This window comes from Canis lupus, chromosome 12, assembly GCF_003254725.2.
Source record: "Canis lupus dingo isolate Sandy chromosome 12, ASM325472v2, whole genome shotgun sequence".
NCBI lineage: Eukaryota > Metazoa > Chordata > Mammalia > Carnivora > Canidae > Canis > Canis lupus.
In genome coordinates this window covers 39,081,083-39,102,894 of record NC_064254.1, presented here as the reverse complement: position 1 = coordinate 39,102,894, position 21,812 = coordinate 39,081,083, and the positions used below count along the sequence as shown (strand labels likewise).

At 34.2% G+C, this 21,812-nt stretch overlaps 1 protein-coding gene across 3 annotated transcripts in view; it reads right to left on the bottom strand.

Annotated features, from left to right (window-relative positions):
• MEI4 (meiotic double-stranded break formation protein 4) overlaps positions 1-21,812 on the bottom strand; it is a 204,432-nt gene that overhangs the window by 65,160 nt on the left and 117,460 nt on the right. The gene's annotated exons all lie outside the window — the stretch shown is intronic.

Below are 21,812 nucleotides of genomic sequence, written 5' to 3'. Positions count from 1 at the left end.
TTTGGTACATTATGTCTTCAAAGTACATTGTTTTTGCTATTGATATTTTGGGGAGGTTTGAATAAGGGAAAAAGGGAATACACAATGTTGAATAATAAAAGAGTAGTCTATAGCAGACATATTGGAGTAACCATTTGAGTATTCTTCAAGCAAGCTTCTTATGCTAAAGCAGCTAAAACTATTTCAAAAAGTCTCTTTCAGAGAGGGTTCTGGATATAATTTAAATTTTCCTAATCAGTCAATCTTATATAAGACATAAAATTATTTGGAGTCAAAGGCAGTGATACAGTTTGTAGGAGATGCAGCAGGATTCTGGAACAACTATAGTGGAAGAGTCTTCCTGATTCAGGAAATGCCTGATGATGATATGATGATGAAATGCTATAATTCTGGGGACTGACAGCTTTGGAAATTTCTATTTCCTTGCTGCCTCAATTATGGCAGAAGCAGCAGCAACCATGATTCTGTGGTATGGTTTACAAAAAGAGATTTTAAGATAGATACTAGAACTGTGCTTAATGCTAATAGTGACTGAAAAGATAAAATTACCAGTAGAGAAAAACCACTGAAAAGAACCAGAGAGTCAAGAGTTTGTGAAATAAAAAATTCAAGGCAAATGAGCTTAAGAGCAGAATGAAGATGAATACTTGAATATATAGTTTAACAGAATTTATGCAATCCAAGGAATGAACAGAATCTTGGAAACATGTGACAATATAAAAAAGGTCTATCATAAGCATAATAGGAATCCAGAAGAAATGGGACAGAATAGGCAGAAAATATTGAAGAAATGAAATATTTAAAAACTTCCAGAATTCAGTGAAAGACATAAATGTTGGGGATCCCTGCGTGGCTCAGCGGTTTGGCGACTGCCTTCAGCCCAGGGTGTAATCCTGGGGACCCGGGATCAAGTCCCACACCAGGCTCCCTGCATGGAGCCTACTCCTCCTCTGCCCGTGTCTCTGCCTTTCTTTCTGTCTCTCTCTTCCCCCATGTCTCTCATAAATAAATAAAATCTTAAAAAAAGACATAAATGTACACAATGCAAAATCTCAATGAACTCCACACAATAAGTATGAAAAAAAAAATGCCTAGGCATATCAGAGCCAAATTCCTGAAAATCTAAGATAAAGAGACAAACTTAATAGTATCTAGAGAAAAATTATACCTTCTATTTAGGAAACATAATTCAAATAACTGTGGAATTCTCATAAGAAATTATGATAGGTAGAAGAGACTGGATTGATACCTTTACAGTGCTGAAAGGAAAAGAAATGTCACCCAGCGTTCTACAACTAGTAAAAATCCTTCAAGAAAGAACCTAAAATATTTTCAGATAAAAGTAAAATTAAGAAAATGTAACCAGTCAAACCATAGTATTAAGAAATACTGAAATTAATTTTTTCATGCTTAGTCTAAGTGATACTAGTGGGAAATTTGAATATTCAGGAAGAAATGAAGGTTATCAAAAATAGTAACTGAGTAAATATAAAGGATTATTTTCTCCTTAATTTCTTTAAAGCACATATGACAGCTTAAAGTTAAAAATATATATAATATGTCTTGTATATGGATATGATACATATGACAATGAGAGTATAAGAAATAGAGGCATAATCCAGTTATCAATTTATTACCTCTCAGCTACCAGTTCACCTGTCAAAATATGATCTTCCATAATACACAGCATTCTTTAAAGCATCTCTCCTCTATATGAGCAACATATTAGGTTTCTCAGTGGAGGATGCTGAAGGGGCATTATAAGTAAAAGAGGTTTTCCTCTGTTTTTTGGATGTTGCACAATGGGTGAATGGTATGGGCATGAAGACATCTGTCAGAGTTCAGCCCTCTGCTGCCCATCCAGAACTTTAGGTCTCTTGGAGACCTTGTAAACTTAGCCTGGCCTGGCATACCCTCCCATGATCCTCTCTATATAGAAACTGGCAATCTGAAGTCTTCCTGCCCACTCCTACAGGTATCAGGGTGGCTCACCTGCAGCCCAAAGTGTTCCCACCAAGATGCCACCTCCCTTATGGCTTTCCTGTGACCTGGAGGGTCAATCTCTTTGCAGCCCCCACTGCACTGGACACTGTGCACTCTGGACATTCACTCCACTGATTGTTGATTACCTGAACCCCAGTACATAAAAATACAACGTATTGACATTTGTGGTGTAGCTAAAGAAGTTCTTAGAAGCAAATTTATAGCTTTTAAATACTTATGAAGGACAAAAAGAAAAGTCTAAAATCAAAAGTAATTGATCATTCACCATGTCTTGTCTTAATTTATCTGGAAAGCAGAGGTTAAGTTTCCTTTGGGATTCTTAGAGATTGCATGCTTGGGGGATCAACCAGCAAGGACTTTTGCAACTTGATCATGTTTAAATAATACCTTTTTTGATTTTATATATGAATATATAAATAAATCTAAATCTTTCTCTTGCTCACACATGCTCTATCTATAGAAAGATATACATATTATATAGTTAATAGAATTGCATAGTCAACACAATACTACTATGTAATTCTGGAACCCCAAGAAGAAATTCCATTAGCAACATCTCTCTATTCTCCATTCCCTCAGTTCCTCATTCACTGGAAGCCACTACATTCTGTCTCTATGGATTTGCCTATATGGACACTTCATATAATGGAATGATATTACACTGTATGTGGTATTTGTGTCTGACTTCTTTCATTTGGAATAATTATTTCTTCAAAGTTCATATATTTTTGTAACATATATCAATGCTCCATTCCTTCTAAATGCTAAATAATAGTCCATTGTATGGATATATCACTTTTGTTTATCCACTCAACAAGTGATGGAGATTTGAGTTGTTTCCATGTATTAGCTAATAGGAATAATACTTCCACGTACAAGTTTTTGGGTAGATATAGATTTCTAATTCTCTTGGATACACATTTTTGGAGTAGCATTACCTAATAACATAACTCTGAATTTAACTTCTTGAGGAACTGACAGTTTTCTAAAGTGACTGTACCATTTGATATCCCTAATGATTGCAATTTTTCCGTATTTTCATTCTGCATGAACACTTGCTCACCCTACCTACCTTCCTACCTACCCTCCCTCCCTCCCTCCCTCCCTCCCTCCCTCCCTCCCTCCTTCCTTCCTTCCTTCCTTCCTTCCTTCCTTCCTTCCTTCCTTCCTTCCTTCCTTCCTTCCTTTTCAGCCATCCTACTGGGTGTGGATTTTCACTGTGGTTTTGATTTGTACTTCCCTAATTACTTGTAATTTTGAGTATCCTTTCATGAGTTTATTGGCTATTTGGATATCTTCTTTACAGAAATATCCATTCAAATTCTTTAGCTATTTTTAGTAGGTTTACTTCTTTATTGTTGAGTTGTAAAAGTTTTTTTTTTTACGTAGTCTAGATATAGGCCCCATATCAGATATATAATTTGCAGGTATCTTCTCCCATTCTGTGGAATGTCTTTTCTCTTGATGGTATCATTAATAGCACAAAAGTCTGTCTACTTTTTTTTTCTTTTGACACTTGGGTTTTGGTGGCATATCTAAGAAACAGATGCCTAACTCCAGATCACAAATATTTACTCATCTGTTTCCTTCTCAGAGTCTATAGTTTTATCTCTTTAGGTCTATGATCCATTTTGAGTTAATTTTGGTAGATGGGCCATTTGCATGTGGATGTCCAGTTGTTCAGCATCATTTGTTGAGAAAAGGAATTTATTCCATTAAATTGCCTTGGCAACCTTGTTGAAATCAACAACTTACTATAAATGTGAGGATTTACTGATAGAGTCTTAGTTCTACTGCATTAATATATATGACTCTCCTTAGACTAGAACCACAATGTCTTGATTGCCATAGATTGCAGGGAGTTTTGAAATTAGGACATGTGAATCTTTTTTCTCAATTTTTTCTCTTTTTTAAAGATTGTTTTGGTTATCTGGGTCCCTTTCATTTCCATGTGATTTTTAGCATGAACTTGTTGATTTCTGGAAAAAGAAAAAAAGTGGCTGGGATTTTGATAGGGATTATGTTGAATCTCTAGATCAATTTGAGAAATATTTTCATCTTAATAATATTAAATCTTAGACTCCATAAACATGGAATATTTTTTTCTAATTATTTTCAACAATGTTTTGTAGTTTTCTGCAAAGATATACTACTTCAGATAATTATTCCAAAGATTTTGTTATTTTGCATGCTATTATAAATAGAATTATCTTAATTTTAAGATCAATCACTTTTTAACATTCCTGAGTACATACATAGTCTCTTAAACATGTGCAAAACCCTAGACTGGAAACAATGGAATTAACTATACTTTCCTCCTACAATGAATAAGATAAAACAATAAACCTAAGTTACAGATGAGAAGTAAAAACATAACATGGCATCCCCTTCAATTCCATTTTGCTTAAAAAAAATTTACCATTAGCCACTAAACACTGGAAATGAAATTTGTAACAGAATTATCATTATCAAAATAGTATTGTTGTACAGCATTTTCATGAATATTTGGAATACACCAATTCTGTAATCATCCATATGTTCTCCAAGAATTCTATCTCAATACTTATCAGGAGGCTTCCAAAACTTGATGCACCTTGCCTATCTATCTCTCTGCTGCTGGTATTAATACTACTACTACTACTACTACTACTAGTACTATTCTTACAACTATTACTACTACTATCCCTATCTCTGATAAGTGGGATAATGTAGTTATTAAGAGCTGAGACTCTGAAATCAGACTGCCTGTTCAAGCCTGCCTCTGCAATGTACTACCTATGGGACCACAGGTAAGTTACTATATTTCTCTGTAGCTTAGTTTTCTCACCTGTAAAAGGAGGATAAAAATAGCTACACAGGCTTGTTTTGAAAGATAAATGAGTGAATGCATGGAAATACTTCTCAAAGGCAACAAATAGAAAAAAATTTCATTTCCTTATTATTGGCAACTGTGTGACATTTGAGTGGAAGTCAAAAGTAAATAATAAAAATGTGACATTTTATGTGGTCAAAAGGATGTGGGGGGCTCTAGAAACCATATGCTTTCTCATTTAATCAAAATGGTTTCTATTGTTGAGTCACTGACATTTGGTTAAAGATGTACATGCATCACTAATATTAGATAAATCAAATCGTATTTAACAAAAGAATAGAAGAAAAGAGGTTGAGTGCTCACAAGTTCACAAATGAATTCTATGAAATAAATGTTAAGAAAACAACTTCAGGTCAAAGGTATATAATCATCACTGAACAAGTGACAAATATTGGTATGTGGAAGGACTGCCTATGGATATGCATTAGAAGACTGAGCCATTAGAAGACTGAGCCATTCCTTCTATTTCCATTTTATCTATTCATATAACTACTAATGAATGAAACTAAGTAAAATCAACTAAAAACTAATGGAATAATCAGAATTGTGCTGGTTTCTTCTGCCTAAAAATTTAGACAAAAGAGTTGAGATACTCCATCTAGTATCCCAACAACACTGATCATGACATTTCCATTTTTAAAATTGAAGCAAGTGACACTCAGAAATGTTAAGTTCACATTGTGAGAGCCAGAGTCTAGCATTAGATTTAAATCTTTTTTTTTTTTTTAACTTTTTATTGTCTCTGCTGCCAGTGAAGTAAAACCTACATGAAAGTGTGACACTGGAGTAGCAGAAAACAATATCAATATAAATATACTATAATGTTTAAGCTTTTATTTTGCATTGTGTACAGTGCTCAGTGTTTACATACTATATGAATTAATCCTTAAAAATCACCCTATGAGGAGGTATAATCTCAATTTAAATAACAGGGACCTAAATAACTTGTTCAAAGTTAGATCAAATACACATAAGAATTAGAATCCACTTGTGCTGTTAACTATTGCATTCCCAAAGCCATCATATCCCAATCTCTCATGAAGGCATAAAAATTTGGACAGCCCCCCGGAACATTTATGGAAAATTTGCAACCACTTTCCAGATTCTGAAAACAATGTTTATCAATTACCACAGTGAATTAAGGAAACACAATTGCTAGACTGTGCACCATCAATTTCTGTTAACAGACCAGCACTGGACGCGAGCTGAACAGTGGGGAAAAGAGACTCAGATATACAAGGACAGATGGTATCAGCCCTAAATCTGGGTAGACGATGCACTAAGTGTTCCCTACTTTCTAAAGTATCTAACATTATATTTCACCTGGCATGAATAAAGGGCCCTGCCACTCCCCTAGCTCTTCTGGATCAGAGCAGGAGCTCTCCAGGATCAGAGAGCTGTTCTGTGCTATAGAACAGAGCCTGCTATACAAAGATCTTAAAACTTCAGTGCATTAAGAGTAAAGGTTAACAACCCAGACTCCATTGGAAGTAAATCATAAAAAAAAACTTTCAAAAGCTCTCATTTATATGAAAAAGTATAGATATAAAAGTAAATACATTACATAGTTTAGAGTAAAAGTTACTGCTGCAATTAATTATATGAAATGATTTTTAAAAATAACTAGGTGTATTAAGATTCTCATGAAGTAGCAAATTATTCATGAAAAGCCATGCTTCTAAATAAGACATGACAAAATTAAAGCTATCATAGTCTAAAGTAAATAGTTATACATTCATTCATTTCTTTATAGCAAATACTGACTGAGTGTAGTCCATGTGCCAGTGACTGAGCTGGTCCCCATTGTCATTCAGATTCAATGAAGAATAAAATAAGATTACTTTAGCTTTAGTAGTTACTTCTGCTTATGATTGGCAAGATACTTTAAAAAGCTATCAAAATGCAATCCAGCTTGATCCTGGTGTGAAAGTATACTTTCCAAAAGTTAAAAATGCGATTCTCATGCTAATTTAGAGTGAATACAAGTCAAAAGTGTATTTACATCATTAATGACAGTAAAGAACATTTGGGAACTGAGTGGATTTAAAGAAAAAATATGAGAATAATACTGTTATGTTAGATAAAAATCTGGTTAATATACTACAGGATAAACCCTAAAACAACCTCTACTTGTGTGTGTGTGCATGTGTGTGTACAAAATTTCTGTGTACAGAAATCATTTACATCTATGCCAGCAGGAATTATGGGTTAATATGGAAATTCACAAAATCAGGGATATGACAAAATACATCTTCAGACATCTAAAAAATCCTTGGGTTAGCCTGTTAGATAATGCCCTAAATTGTCAAGATAAGCAACCAACATTTTGCCTTATTTATAGGATCTTGCTAATGTCTCTTAACATTAGGTAAGGTAAATATATTAATTACTGAATTCTTCAGAGAGAAAAGGGGATTCTCAGAGGCCAAAAGAAAAAGGGGAAATAAAAATAAGATAAAATCAGACAATTAACTTTCAGAAATGGATATGCAGAAGTTGTCTTGTTGGTAAATAATATTAGCTGCACAGGACTCTCAACTAATGCCTGGATCCTTCCAAAGTGGGAAACAGTCTAATATTCCTTAGGTTAAACTTAGAGAGCTAAAGTACTAATGAAAGATGGGCTGATAAACATCTATGTCCCAGCAAAAGAAACTTCCAGATTAGTAATAAGGATACCAATAGTAGGACTAGTAATAGTCGCCTCTAAGAATGTGCAAAGCCAGGTAGGTCTCTGCTGAGTCTGCAGTTCAAACTTACACTACTGAGTACTCCAGGACCCTAAGCTGAGAAAGTAAGCTAACTTTCTCTTTGCAACTGGAAGATGCAAATACAAAACCACTTTTTTTCAGCTTTATTGAAATATAATTGGCATATGATATTAAGATGTACAATGATGATTAGAGAACTTATATGTTGTAAAATGATTACACAACAGTGTTAACACAGCCATCGTTTCACATAATTTCTTTTTAAGATGTACCCTCTTAGTATCTTTTAAGTATATACATAATACAGTATGATTAACTGTAACTGCCGAGCTGTATATTAGATCCCCAGAATTTATTTATCTTATAACTGGAAGTGTGTACCCTTTGACTAGTATCTTCCCATTTCCTATGCCCCGCAGAGTTGGTAAAACACCATTCTACTGTGAGTTCAGCTTTTTTAGACTCCACATAGAAGTAATATCAACAGTATTTGTCTTTCTCTGACTTATTTTTTACATGATGCTCTCAAAGGTACATTTGTGTTTGGTAAATGTCAGGATTTCCTTCTTTCTTAAGTTTGAATAAAATTCCACAGTATGTATATATATACCGTATCATCTTTATCCATTGACCTACAGATAGACACTTAAATTGTTTCAATATCTTGGCTATTGTAAATATGCTGCAATGAACATGGGAGTGCAGCTATCTCTACAAGAGCCTGACTTCCTTTGGATATATATACCTAGAAGTGGAACTGCTGAATCTTATGATACTTCTAACTTTATTAATTTTCTGAGGAACCTCCATTCCATTTCCCATTGTAGCTGCACCAATTTACATTCCCAGTGCACAAGAGTTTCTTTTTCTCCACATCTTCACCAACATTTGTTATATCTTGTTTTTTTGATGACAGCTGTCTTGACAGATGTGAAGTGGCATCTCAATGTGGTTTTGATTTGCATTTCCCTGAGAATGGGTGTATTTTTAATGGACTTGTTGGCCATTTGTATATCTTCTCTGGAAAATGTTTATTCAGTTCCCTTGCCCATTTTTAAAATTGGACTATATTTTTGATAGAGCTGTTAGAGTTATTTATCTTCTCCCATTCTGTAGGCTGCCTTTTCTTTTGCTGATAGTTTCTTTTGTGTGCAGCGTTTTTGTACAATGAAGCCCCATTTGTTGAATTTTGCTTTTATTGCTTGTGCTTTGGTTTTTGTTTGTATGCTTTGCAGGTGCTCAGTCCCAGTTCCATCTCTACCTGTCTTTTTTTTAATCAAACTATAGTTGATATACAATATTATGTTAGTTTCAATTATTATATTAGTTATATGATTATATAACTATATATATATTTATATTCACTCTATAGAACATAGTAATTTCATATTTATGTACATTGTGAAATTATCACAAGTCTAGTTACCATTTATCACCAGTTTTTACAGTATTATTGGCTATAATCCCTATGCTGTACATTATATCCCTGTAACTTATTTATTTTATAAATTAAGATTGTACCTCCTAATCACTTTCACCAATTTCCTCCAGCCTCCAGCCCTTATCCCTTCTGATAACCATCAGTTTGTTCTCAGTATCCATGAATCTTTATATTGCTTCATTTGTTCATTTGATTTGCTTTTTAGATTCCATATTTAAGTGAAAGCATGTAATATTTGTATTTCTCTGTCTGATTTATTTCACGTAGCATAGTGCCCTCTACATCTATCCATGTAGCTGCAAAATGGCAAGATTTCATTCTTTAACAGCCAACCAATATTCCATTCTACACAAAGGTTGTTCTGTATCTTGACTGTTGTAAGTAATGCTGTGATGAACAGAGTGAATATATTTTTTCCAATTAGTGTTTTCATCTTTTTCAGATGCATATTCACAAATGGTACTGCTGAACAATACAGTAGTTTTATTTTTAATTTTTTAGGAACCTCCTCCATTCCATTTTCCATAGTTTCTGCACCAACTTAACACTCCCATCAACAGTGCCTAAAATTTGCCTTTTCTCCACATGCATGCCAACATTTTTTTTTTGTCTTTTTGATGATTGCCATTCTGAGAGGTGTAGTAATATCTACTGTGGTTTTGATTTGAATCTCCTGAATGATTAGGGATTTGATCATTTTTTCCATGTGCCTGTTGACCATCTGTATTTTTTTTTTTTTTTGGAAAAATGTCTAAGTCCTCTACCAATGTCATAGCACATTTTTAAAAATATTCAGTTGTAGGAGTTCTTTGTATATTCTGCATGTCACCTCCTTACTGAATGTATCATTTGCAAATATCTTCTCCTATTCATTCAGTTACCTTTTTATATTGTTGATGGTTTCCTTTGATGCGAAAAAGCTTTTTAGTCTGATGTAGTCACATTTAAAAAATTTTGCTTTTGTTGTCCTTGACTGAAGAGACAGATCTAAAACAGTATTGTTAAGATTAATGTTGAAAAACTTTCTGCCTGTATTTTTTGGGGGTTTTACAGTTTTAGGTCTTATATTTAAGTCCTTAAGATAACTTGAGTTTATTTTTGTGGTATAAGAAAGGATCCAGTTCCTTCTTTTGCATGTAGCTGTCAAGTTTTCCCAGCACCATTAACTGAAGAGACTACCTATTCTCCAATATATATTCTTGCCTCCTTCATCATAGATGGACTATATAAGCATGGGCATATTTTTGGGCTCTCTATTCCACTCCATTGATCTATGTGTTGGTTTTTATACCAGGATACTATTATTGAATATTATGTCTCTGTGGTACAATATGAAATCTGGGAGTGTGATACCTCTAGCTTTGTTCTTTCTCTAGGATTTTCTATGAATAGTACCATGTCTTCAACAAAGACTGACAGTTTTAGTTCTTCCTTTCCAATTTCAATGTTTTATATATATTTTTCTTGCCTAATTTGCTATGACTACAAATGCCAATGCTATGTTGAATACAAGTAGAGAGAATGGACACCCTTGTCTTGCTCCTATCTTAGAAAAAAATAAAAAGTCTTCCATTTTTCACCATGAAGTATGATCTTAGCTGTAGAATTGTCATATATACCCTTTATTATGATGAGGTATGTTCTGCTATAAAAACTTTGTTGAGAGTTTTTATCATAACTGGAATGTTAAATGTTGTTATTTTTTTCTGCACCTATTGAAATGATCTTATGATTGTAAACTTTGGTTTTGTTAATGTGCTGTATCACTTTGAATGATATGTAGATGTTAAGCTATCCTTGCATCCCTGAAATAAATTTCATAATATCATGTAGTGTGATCCTTTCAATATATTGTTAAATGCAGTTTGCTAATATTTTGTTGAGTTTTACATCTATGTTCATCAGGAATATTAGCCTATCCTGCACTTTACTGAACTTGTTTACCAGTTCTAGCAGTTTTTTGGTGGAGTAGCTAATATTTTCTATACGGAGTATCATATTATCTGCAAATAGTGAAAGTCTGACTTCTTCCTGGCTGATCTGGATGCCTTTTTCTTTATGTTGTCTGATTGCTGTGGCGAGGACTTCTAGTACCATGTTAACAGTGGTGAACATAGACATCTCTGTCTTGTTCCTAACCATAGAGGAAAAGCTCTCAGTTTTTCTTGATTGAGGATGGTAATACCTGTGAGTTTTTCATATTATAGCCTTTATGATGTTGAGGTATGTTTTCTCTAAACCTACTTTGTTGAAGGGTTTTATCATGAATGGATATTATACTTTGTCAAATGCTTTTTTTTTTACATCTATTGAAATGATCATACCTTTTTTATCCTTTCTTTTATTAATGTGGTATATCATATTGATTGACTTGTGAATATTGAACTACCCTTGTATCTCAGGAATAAATCCCAATGACTTTGTAAATATTGTTGGATTCGGTTTGCTAGTGTTTTATCAATATTGTTTGCATCCATGTTCATCAGGGATATTGGCTGTAGTTCTCTTTCTTAGTGGAGTCTTTATCTGGTTTTGGTATCACGGTAATGCTGGCCTCACAGAGTGAATTTTTACATTTTCCTTCCTTTTCTATTTTTTGGACTAGTTTGAGAATAGGTATTAAGTCTTTTTTTTTTTTAAAGATTTTATTTGTTTATTTATGAGATATATATATATATATATATATATATATATATATATATATAGAGAGAGAGAGAGAGAGAGAGAGAGAGAGAGAGGCAGAGACATAGGCAGAGGGAGAAGCAGACTCCATGCAGGGAGCCCAATGTGGGACTCAATCCCAGGATCATGCTGAGCCAAAGGCAGACATTCAATCGCTGAGCCACCCAGGCATCCCAATTATTAAGTCTTCTTTAAATGTCTGGTAGAATTTTCCTGTGAAGCCATCTGGCCCTGGATTTTGTTTGTTGGGAATTTTTTGATTACTGATTCAATTTCTTTGCTAGTTGTCAGTCTGTTCAAGTTTTCTATTTCTTCTTGTTTCTGTTTTCGTAGTTCATATGTTTGTAGGAATTTAACCATTTCTTCAAGGTTGTCCAATTTGTTAGCATATTTGTTGTTGTTAGTTCTTCATAATAGTCTCCTATAATTTGTTAGCATATTTGTTGTTGTTAGTTCTTCATAATATTCTCTTATCATTGTATTTCTAATGGTGTTCATTGTTATTTCTCCTCCCTTTTGTAATTTTACTTCTTTGGGTCTTCTCTCTTTTCTTGAAGAGAAAAGGTCTGGTTAGAGGTTTATCAATTTTATTAAAATTTTCAAAGAATCAGCTCCTGGCTTCATTGATCTATTCTGTTGTTGTTGTTGTTGTTTAATTTCTATATCACTTATTTCTGTCCTAATCTTTATTATTTCCTTCCTTTTTCTGGCTTTAGACTTCGTTCTTTTTCTGGCTCCTTTAGGTGTCAGGTGAGTTTATTTGAGATTTTTCTTGCTTCTTGAGGTAGGCCTGTATTGCTAAATACTTCCCTATTAGGACCACATTTGCTGCATCCCAGAGGGTCTGTTATTATTTGCTTTAAATATTTATGTGCTCCCTATGTTTGGTACATGAACATTTACTAGTATTCTCTTGTTGCATTGACTTTATCATATATTGCCCTTCTTTATCTTTGGTTGTAGTCTATTTTGAAGTCCATTTTGTGTGATACAAGTACTGCTACCCCAGCTTTCTTTTGGTTTCCATTTGCATTGAATATTTGTTTATGTATCTTCACTTTCAGTCTGTATCTTTAGATGTGAAGCAAGTCTCTTGTAGGCAGCATATAGAAAACATATTTTTTTTATCCATTCAGTCACCCTATGTCTTTTAATTGGAGAATTTAAGTTAATCCATTTATATTCAAAGTAATTACTAATAAGATTGTAATTATCCCCCTTTATTCATTATATTCTGGTTGTTTTATAGTTTTCTGTTCTTTCTTTTGCTCTCTTCCATTGTGGTTTTGTGCCTTTCCTTAGTGGTATATTTGGATTCCCTTTTGCTTTATTTTTTGTGTATCTATTATAGGTTTATGGTTGTGATTACCAAGAGTTTCATGTATAACAGCCTATGTGTGTATGTGTGTGTGTGTGTGTGTGTGTGTATCAGTGTATTTTAAGTTCATGGTTCCTTATTTTTACACACATTAAAAGCACCTTTTAGCACTTTAAATATATATACAATGCCATTCCTTCAGGCCTGTACTTTCTGCTGAGAAATCAGCTAATAGCCTTACAGAGGTTCCCTTGCATATAGCTAGTTGTTTCTCTCTTGTTCTTTGTAAGATTTTCTCTTTAACTTTTAACATATAAATATAATGTGTCTTGATATTCTCTTTGAAACTCCCTGTACTTCCTGGACCTGTATATGTTGCCTTCCCCAGGTAAGGGCAATTTTTAGCTACTACTTATTTCTTGAAATAAATTTTCTGCCCGTTTTCTCTTTCTTTTTCTCCTTCTGGACACATGCAATGCAAATGTTCACATACCCGATGCTATCCCAGAGATTATGGAAGAGCCAAGGCTGTGGAGTGGCTGAGGGTGGGGGTCTATTTCTGAGAAAAATGCCATTCCAGTTTTATATGGATTGCACTGAATCTGCAGGTAGCTTTTAACAATTCTTCCAATCCACCCAAATAGCCAGAACAAGCTTCAGGAAGCACAAAGCTGGAGATAGCTATAATCCCAGATTTCAAGCTATATTGCAAAGATATAGTAATCAAAAAAGTATAGCAGCAGCACAAAAACAGACACATAAGCAAGTTGAAAACCCAGAAATAAAGTCATGCATATCCAGTCAATTTACAACAACAAATACACAATGGGGGAAAAGACAGTCTCTTCGATAAATGGCACTGGGAAAACTGGACAGCTAGCTATATGCAACAAAATGAAACTGGACCACTTTCTTATATAATACACAAAAATACACTCAAAATGTATTGAAGATCTACAAGTGAGACACAAAACCACAGAAGTCCTCAACAAAAACATATGCAATAATCTCTGGAACATTGGCCTTTGCAATGTGTTTCTAAATATGTCTCCTTAGTCAAGGGAACCAAAAACAAAAACTATTGGAACTATACCAAAATAAAAAGCCTTTGCACAGCAAAGGAAACAATCAACAATACAAAAATGTAACCTCCTGAATGGGAAAAGATATTTGCAAATGATATATGTGATAAGGGGTTAATAACCCAAATATTATAGGACTTATATAATCCAACACACACACACACACACACACACAACCACAAATAATCTGATTAAAAATGGGCAGAGGACCTGATTAGACATTTTCCAAAGAAGACACACAGATGCCAACAGACACATGGAAAGATGTGAAACATCACTAATAAGCAGTGAAATGCAGTCAAAACCACAGTAAGACATCACCTTACACCTGTCAGAATAGCTAATATCAGTGAACATTTAAGTTGATTCCATATCTTGGCTGTTATAAATAATTCTGCAATAAACATATTTCTATATACCATGAAATATTATTCAGGTATAAAAAAGAATGAGATCTTTCCATTTGCCATAACATGGATGGACCTAGACTATATTATCCTAAGTGAAATAAGTCATACAGAGAAAAATACCACATGATTCCACTTACATGTGTAAACTCAAAAAACAAAATAACAAATAGAAATAGACCAATAAATATAACGAACAAACTGATGGTTGCAGGGGAGCAGGGAAGGACAGATTGAGTAGAATAAAAAAAATCTTCCTATCAATGAATATGGGATATTTTCCCATTTATTTTTTTCTTCAATCTTTTTCATCAAGGTTTTGTACTTTTCAATGTGCAGACCTTTCAGTTCCTTGGTTAAATTTTTCCTAATTATTTTATTGTTTTTTTTTTTTTAAAGAATTTATTTATTTGAGAAAAAAGAGTGTGAAAGAGATAGCATGAGCAGGGGGGGCGGGGTGTGGTGGGGGAAGCAGACTCCCTGCTGAGCTGGGAGCCCAACTCAGGACTTTATCCCAGAAACATGAAATCATGACCTGAGCCAAAGGCAGACACCTGACTTGAGTCACCTAAGTGTCCTGATTGTTTTTGATGCTATTGTGAATGGGATTGTTTTATTTCTTTTTGAAGACATTTTGTTGTTAGTGTATAGGAATGCATCTGATTTCTGTATATTGATAATGTAGTACTAACTGTTTTGGATTTTCTAAATATAAGATCATTTCATATCCAAAGAGTTAATATTTACTTCTTCTTTTCCCATTTGGATGCCTTTTATTTCTGTTTATCTACTTGCTCTGCCTAGGACTTCTAGGACTTTTGAATAGCAAAGATGAGAGTTAGCACCCTTATCTTATTCCTGATTTTAGAAAACCTTTCAAACTTTTACCATTAAGTGTGGGCCTGTCATACATGGCTTTTATTATATTTGAGTTATGTTCCCTCTATATCCAATTTGTGAAAGTTTTTAAGATGAAATGATATCAAATGTTTTTTCTGCATCTGTTGAGATGATCATATTGTATTTTACATTCTATGAATGTGCTGTATCACATTTACTGATTTGTGTCTGTTGAGCCATTCTAGCATCCTAGGAATAAATCCCACTTGATCATGGTGTATGATCCTTTTAACGTGCTATTGAATTCAATTTGGTAATATATGTTGAGAATTTTGCACATTTAATTATCAGTGATATTGATTTGTAGTTTTCTTTTATTGTAGCATCTTTGGCATCAGGGTGTGGTAGCCTTGTATAATGAGTTTGAAAATGTTCCTTTTTCTTTGACGTACTCCAAAACATATTGGCATTAATTTTTTTTTTTATTTTACTCAGTTAACATTCAGTATAATATTGGTTTCTGGAGTAGATTCAGAATTCAGTGATTCATCACTTATATACAACAACACTCAGTGCTCATCACAAGTGCCCTCTTTAATACACATCCCCCATCTGGCCCATTTCCCACCCACCTCCCTCCACCAACCCTCAGTTAGTTCTCTATCCTTAAGAGCTCTTATGGTTTCTTTCCCAATTCTTCCATAAATATTTGGTAAAATTCACCAGGAAAGCCCTGGCAAAACCATCCAATTTTTCAGAATATCCACAGATAAAATTCAGAGAAACATGGGGTAATATTAAACTTGTAAATAAGCCATCATCTGTTAAACAGCATAATAAATTATTATAATAATTATAATTAAAATAAATAATAATACAAATCTTTTTAAAAACCAAAGAGTGTAATAAAGAACAAGCTTGGATCTCCAGATACATCAGGTATTACTTAGGCTCATCAAATAGCTATGAATGAAATGACGAGGGAATTTGAAAAGATGAAAGCAACTAGAACTAAGAAATAAAAAATTTAAAGTTAAAAATTCAGTGAATGAGAGAATATCAGATTTGTGACAGGTAGTGGGAAAAGTCATAAGCTGGAGATGGATATAAAGAAATTCTAATGTAGGAAAGAAAAAAGAGGTTAAGAGATTTAGACAATAGAATGAGAAGGTATAATATGTGTTTATACAGAGTTTTTTTAGAGAGACACATCTGGAGAAGAAACAATATAGAAAAATATAAAGGAAGAAAGTATTCTGGGCTTAAGGAACAATAAGAACTTCTCTTTCACAGATAAGAGAAGCATATGTATACTAACAGGAAAGAAAAATTAGACTGACAACATAATTCCTCAATAGCAACAATAAAAGTTACAGTCTTTGGTATATTATCTTTGAAATATTTAGAGAAAATATGCATTAATCTATAATTGTATACCTAGCAGAACTGCTCTTCAAGAACAAAAGAAAATAAGCCATTTTTGTAATGAATAAAACATGAGCTAATTCAATGCTTCTAAAGCCATACTGAAGAGGCTTCTAAAGGTTAAAACAAGAGGAAAATGGTCCCAGGAATCTTTTATTATTTGGTATTGTGAAAAGGCCTGTTTCCTTTGCTAATGTCTGTTTTGAGGTTTTTTTAGACATACTTTTATATTTCATTTTAATCTACATCAAAAGATATATTCCAAAACTGACGTTTGTTGCATGTGTTAGTAAAACTAGAATGTGCAGTGAGAGGGAAAAAAAATAGGAAAAAAATAAGGTTTCAGTCTCCAAAAGTGCATAATAAAAAGCTAACTCAAAAGTAATCAGAGGGACCCCTCGGTGGTGCAGTCAGTTAAGCATCCAATTCTTGGTGCCAGCTCAGGTCATGATCTTAGGGTTGTGAGACAAAGTCCAGCATCAGGCTCAGCACTTAGCACAGAGTCTTCTTAAGACTCTCTCCCCCTCTGCTCCTCCCATTCATGCTCTCCCTAATATATATATATATATATTATAAATGTAATCAGTGCATGAAATAAATAAATGAAGGAAAGAAAGAAAAGCAGATTCACATAAAAGTTATATACTGTGACAATCATAAGTTCTTTTTTTTAAAGATTTTATTTATTTATGCATGAGAGACACAGAGAGAGGCAGAGACACAGGCATTGGGAGAAGCAGGCTCCCTGTGAGGAGCCCGATGCAGTACTCAATCCCAGAACCCTGGGATTACGACCTGAACCAAAGGCAGACACTCAACCACTGAGCCACCCAGGTGCCCCCGAAAATCAGAAGTTCTTGAAGAAGAAAATATAACAAATGAAGCAGAATAAATCCTCAAAGCTCAAAGTAATCTTCCTAGAACCAAAAAAGATCGGATATAGAAAACAGATTCTTCAGGTTTTAAACAAAACTGATACACTGAAACCAACACACACACAAAAAACATATCTAGGAAATACTAATCCCAAGTTTTATTTTTTATTTTTATTTTTTTAAAGATTTTATTTATTTATTCATGATAGTCACACAGAGAGAGAGAGACAGAGAGGCAGAGACACATGCAGAGGGAGAAGCAGGCTCCATGCAGGGAACCCGACGTGGGATTCGATCCGGGTCTCCAGGATCGTGCCCTGGGCCAAAGGCAGGCGCCAAACCGCTGCGCCACCCAGGGATCCCTAATCCCAAGTTTTAAAAAGAAGACTCTTATTATTCCCTAAGGCACTAACTGATAGACCTCTTTCAGGAAAATTATGAACCAAATTTTAGTTCTACATGATCACTTATAAGCATTTCCCACATCATAGGTTACTGTACTCACTGGGGGAAGAAAAGGGCAAAGTGAAGAAAACTTTGGATAGAAAGAATCTGGAGTGTTCACTGGTTAATCATAATATTCACATCAAGCTGAATTAAGTAGATTAAGGGATTAAGTTTTTTTTAAACCCCAGAAATAATAACAGAAAATAATACTAATATCCATTAGGGTTCTGGGCAGGTCATAATTTTTCTAAGTTTTGAGAATTAAAATGAATATGACAACGAATATGAAAAGTTTAAGCTATAGTGCCAAAACATTAAAAAAAAAAAAAAGTGTGGATAAAACCTACTAATCTGACAAAAAGAAAACCCCACCAACAATGGTGCTAATAAAAAAAAAAAAATTTTAAACCAGTTAAAACATTACTGAACACCTAGATTAACAGCAAAAAAAAACATTAATGGGCATTTCACAGACAAGTAAACATAAATAGTAAATACATGAAAAAAATCTTCTATACCCCAAAATAAGGAAATAAACAATTTTAAAAAGATTGCATAATTTCAAAAAGATTGTATTATATTTATTCAATTGGAACACAATATTTAAATAATATGAGAGAATAAAAATACTGTATATTTACATTGAAATTTTATTTTATTTTTAAAGATTTTATTTATTTATTCATGAGAGACACACAGAGAGAGGCAGAGACATAGGTAGAGGGAGAAGCAGGCTCCATGCAGGGAGGCCAAAGTAGGACTCAATCCTGGGACTCCAGGATCACGCCCTGAGCCAAAGGCAGATGCTCAACCGCTGAGCCACCCCGGCATCCTTGAAATTTTATTTTTTAAACTGCTAAATATCCAACAATGTGGGAATAGGTAAAATTAGGTTGCATCCACTAAATATCACAAACACAATTATGTAATAACATAAAACACTGACATTATAATATACAGTAGAAAGTATAAAAAAATAAAGGTATAAAAAATATCAAGTGATGGTTTCACAAATAAGTAGAAAAATATATGTATATTTACTAAGAGCAGGGAGGAAATTTTAAGTTTCTGGAGAAGAAGGATTGTGAAAATTAATTCAATTTTAGAGTTGTATTGATGTTGGTATTTGTTTAAAGAAAACATGAATTAAGAAACCAATTATGGGATCCCTGGGTGGCGCAGCGGTTTGGCGCCTGCCTTTGGCCCAGGGTGCGATCCTGGAGACCCGGGATCGAATCCCACGTCGGGCTCCCGGTGCATGGAGCCTGCTTCTCCCTCTGCCTGTGTCTCTGCCTCATTCTCTCTCTCTCTCTGTGACTATCACAAATAAATAAAAATTAAAAAAAAAAGAAACCAATTATACTGATATAAATTTAACTCATATATTATTATACTTTAATGAGACACATCACTTTTTTACCTTGTGAAAAGATTTGCAAAGTAAAGCTCCTATGTTAAAAGATCCTCTACTGCTTTTCAGATATGATCTAAAAGAAAATTAGTGACTCTGGAAAAGTTTACTGTATATCTAATTTTAAGCATTAATATCAAATAAAAAGGCAGTAAACATAAAAGTACCAAAATATAATGAATATCCTGAAACAGAGGCTATGGAGCAATATAAATTGTCCAGACGTAAGAGTGTAGATGGCAATATTTTTTTTAAAAAGGCCCCAATAACACTTTGAAAAGTCTTGATCTGTTAGCATCAATGACTCTGTTGACAGATACTAAGGAGTAGGTTCTTACACTCTGTAAGAAAGGTTAAGATATCTGCAATCCATGTGCAATGCAGTTCAAGTCAGTATCAGTACAGTAAGGACAGTGAGCCAAACAGACCTGCTTGAGAAAGAAAGAGAAGCACTACAGAATGATGCACTAAAAGACATGGTAAGCCACGGCACATAGGATCTCTCTCTCACCTGATACCTGGGCACTAAGAGCTAGTCTGTCTGCATCATGCTGGACTATAAAAAAAGAGAGAGAAAGAACGAAATAATTTTTGAAGAAGAATCAAAAAAAATTAAGAGTAATAGGAGGAAGATTAGAGAAATAAGATTTTATGGTATATAAAGGCTAATAATTGCTTTCTCTATGTGGCAAACTTCCTTCAGATTTATGGGGGATGAAAGGAGCACAGGCAAAGTCCAGAGACAATGTGACTTGCCATCAGTGACAAGCAGAACTTTGGTCAACAAAGGTATAAACAGAAAGACAACTCTGATGAAGATTCGGTATCAGGCAGCTCAGGCCACCCAGAATGTAAAAAGTGAAATCCAAGGATCCTAAACTCAAGGATGGTCCTTGCCACTCATGGAACTTTCCTATTTCTATCCTCACAGAGAGTTTCATCTTTCAAAAGGGTACAGCAGAGAAAGACAGGTTCTGTCAAGTTTCTTTCTGGGGACTTCTCTGAACCTAATCTGGAGTTTGTTTTGTTTTTTTTTTTCCAGTACTTCACTTATACCAAGGATAACATATGTACACCTAAGGACAGAATTAAGCTATAGGTAAACTGTTGGTAAGCAAGAATATTTAAGAAAGTAGGAAAAAAACAAAACATACACACAGACCCAGTGTCTTTCAGTAGTGAATACAAGATGAATCACAGCTTCACTGAATCTGAGTGAATCTTACAGATAAAACATTGAGCAAAGCAAAGCAAGACACTAAAGAATAAAAGTTCAAAAACAGACAAAGCTAAACTATGATCTTGAGAAACACATACATAAGTGATAGAACTATTTCAAAAAAAGGAAGTTATTAGCATAAAAGTCAGAAAAGCATTTAGAGAGAGGGTTGCACTGGTGTTCATTTTTTAAATATTTGTTTAAAATATTTAATATATTGACAATAGATGAAAATATACTTAATAATATATTAGCAATATATGTATGAATGTGTGTGTAACAAAGCACTTTTCTCTGTACAAGTTATATTTTGCAATAAAGAGGTTTAATAATTAATAATGCAGTCATCCTACTTTTGTAAACACATAAGGAAATGACAGATATTGAGCTCAGGAAGTTATGGGTCTTTATAAAAAGAGTAATCAATAAGAAATTTGGTAGAAGATTCAGGCCTTCACCACATTCAGCAATGGGTTTTCTGGCGAGGTGATACTGAGTACTGTTCTAATGAGGAGAATAAAAGCAGGAATCCTGTCTATGAGCAGAATCCTAAGAAGCTACATGGAAAAATAAACATGTATAAACATGTTCAAATATAATTTGAAGCTCAGGGACATGTTCTTTTGGTTTCTCAAACACATTTTCCTCATGGTGTGAGTGTTACTTCACCTAGATACTCCATTGTCCCCTTCCCATCCTACAGAGAAAGGCAGCAACTGAGGACTTGTTTACAGCTGGGTTGGGGCCCAGCTGTTTCTAAGAGCCCACCTATCTTTTCATCAGGACTCTCTGTATATAGTCCCTTGTACTTTCACAGCTGGGAAAACACAAGAAAAACAAATGATGGTGATTATAGAAACAGGAAGTAATGGTGGCTTCTCTAAAGTATCAATAAAGTATCTTTTATGCATTGAAGATGCAGCCAAGTCAGAGTCTGGGGTCAGGGTCTTCCGCAGTGTGTACAGGTACCCAGCAGAGAATGCCTGAGAGGCCATGTCGGGAGAGTGGCTTGGAAATGCCTCAGGATGATTTCCTCTGACTCCCAGGGCTTGATTTGATTTTGTTTCTCATCCTCTGG